Consider the following 2,838-nt stretch of genomic DNA (forward strand, 5'->3'; position numbering starts at 1 on the left):
ACAATTCAAGGACATTACAGTTTCCAGTAAGCTCAGGGATGGAGCATGTTCAAATGGACAATTAAAAATCTTTGATCTGCACCACCCTCCGTGCAAGAAGAATTCACTTCAGAGGATAGCACTGAAGCTACAGCTCAAGAAGAGGGACTGGTCTGGTCAAAGCACACAGGAGCCAACGAGGGGACACAGGGGAAGAAAAAAAAAAGAGTGACACACATCCTGGCTCACCAAACCTTGAGGACAGTGTTCCTGCTCAGAACAGCCATGCACAGAGATGACCACAGGGCCGGCCCCACCATAGGACAGTGTTCCTCATTGACCCATAACACCATTGGGGACAACACTAGAGACACACAGTGGGAATTCTGCCCGCCTTGAGCTCACCACGCCAAAGCCAGCCTCTGGGAGCACGCAGCAGAGCAGCAGGGGAAGCAGAGCAATGAAGTCCCCAGGGATAGTGGTGGTGCCAGGACATGGCACCCCATCAGACTCGACTGGAAAGCACTCATGAAGGACAACAAATAGACCCTGAATTATTTATATGTTTGTGTGTGTGTTGTTGTTGTAGCTATTGTATTTTTTCTTGTTGCTTTATTGTACTCGGTCTTGTGATGGTACATAGCATGTCTACCTGGAAGGGATAGGCGGAACAAGCCAGAAGAGAGAACAACGGGATGACAGTTCTGGGGGGACGTGGGAGTAGGGGAGTAAGGGGAAAGGAAGTGGGTGTTAACAAGCCCAGGGACAAGGGAACAACAAGTGATCCAAAATTGTGTCAAGGAAAAAAAAATTGTGTCAAGGAGGGTGTAAGAGGTCTGACAGGGCTGGATCAAGGGCAATGTAACCGAGAGGACTTCCTAAAACCCAAATGAAGGCAGAACATGATAGTGGGGCAAGAGGAATGTACAAAGAAATAGAGGAAAGAACTAGGAGGCAAAGGGTAGTCATAGAGATTTAAATACAGGCATCTAAAGATGTAAATATATTTATATACAGTGAAGGGGAAATAGGTATGTACATATATTTATAGATTGAGTATTAAGAAAACAGATGGACAGTAGGCCCCTGCACAAGTACTCCCTCAACACAAGAACACTTTGTTGTAACAATTCAGCAGTCTGAGATGCTCACCTTCCTGGCATGATCACTGAAGACAATTGGTGCACAAGCAAATGTGGTGAAGAAAGCTGAAGGTGCCTGGCTACCAAAAGATATAGCACCTGAAGTTTTAAAGATCTGAAGATAAACAAGCAGTTGTCTAGCTGAGAAACAACAAAACCCACATGGAAGAAGCACACCAGTTTGTCCCTACTTGATTGCTGAAGACAAAGTGGGTGCATAAGCAAAAGTGATGAAGAAAGCTGATGGTGCCTGGCTATCAAATGATATAGCATCTGGGGGTCTTAAAGGCTTGAAGATAAACAGGCGGCCATCTAGCTAAGAAACAAGAAAGCCAACATAGAAGAAGCACACCAGCCTACCCCTACATAAACACTGAAGACAAAGTGGGTGCATAGGCAAATGCGGTGAAGAAAGCTGACAGTGGCCAGCTGTCAAAATATATAGAATCTGGGGTCCTATAGGCTGGAAGATAAACAAGGGGCCATCTAGTTGAGAAACAACAAAGCCCACATGAAAGAAGCACACCAGCCTGTGAGATGACAAGGCATCGAAGTGATAAGGTATCAGGCATCAAAGACCAAATTAAAAAATCATAGCATTGTGAATGAGGGGGAGTGTGGAATAGGGCCCCAGGGCCCATCTAGGGGAAACTGGACATCCCCTTGCAGAAGGGCTGCGGGGAGGAGATGAGCCAGTCAGGGTGCAGTATAGCAACGATGAAATATACAATTTTCTTCTAGTTCTTGAATGCTTACTCTCCCCCTCCCCCCACTACCATGATCCCAATTCTACTTTACAAATCTGGCTGGACCGGAGGATGTACACTGGCACAGATAGGAACTGGAAGTACAGGGAATCCAGGACAGATGAACTCCTCAGGACCAGTGGTGAGAGTGGCGATATCAAGAGGGTGGAGGGAAGGTGACAGAGATAGGGGGAACAGATTACAAGGTCTACATATAACCTCCTCCCTGGGGGACAGGCAGTGGAGAAGTGGGTGAAGGGAGATGTTGAATGGTGTAAGATATGACAAAATAATAATAATTTATAAATTATCAAGGGTTCATGGGGAGGGGGAGCAGGGAGGGAGGGGAAATGAGGAACTGATTCCAAAAGCTCAAGTAGAAAGCAGGTATTTTGAGAATGATGATGGCAACATATGTATGAATGTGCTGGACATAATTGATGTATGTATGGATTTTGATAAGAGTGGTATGAGCCCCTAATAAATGATTTTTTAAAATCTCTGAAAAGGGAAGCCGAGCTGATTCCAGGAACCCAAGTGGAAGGTGAATTATGAGAATGACGAGTGCAACGAATGTATAAGAGTGCTTTGCTCAATTGATGTATGTACGGATTGTGATAAGAGTTTTATGAGCCCCAATAAAAAAGATTTATTAATTAGAAAAAAGAGAGAAAAGGATTTGAAGCCAGAAAAAAAATTCTCTGATCTATTACATGCTACTTCTGGAAGTGCTGATTTAGATCTTCTCATTCCTCATGATTTGTTATTGGAATCTTCTCAAGAGGTGTTAAAATCCCTATCAATCTATTTTGGACCTTTCCCTCTTAATACTGTGGGTCTCATTTTAGGTCAGAGCAGTCTAAGTTCTCATGGAGTGTTAGTTCATACCGGAGTGATTGATTCATATTATATTGGGGAGATTTCTATAATGATGTCCACATCTAAACATATTCAGCTCTCAAAAGGGCGAA

This window comes from Tenrec ecaudatus, chromosome 10 (assembly GCF_050624435.1).
Source record: "Tenrec ecaudatus isolate mTenEca1 chromosome 10, mTenEca1.hap1, whole genome shotgun sequence".
Classification (NCBI taxonomy): Eukaryota; Metazoa; Chordata; class Mammalia; order Afrosoricida; family Tenrecidae; genus Tenrec; species Tenrec ecaudatus.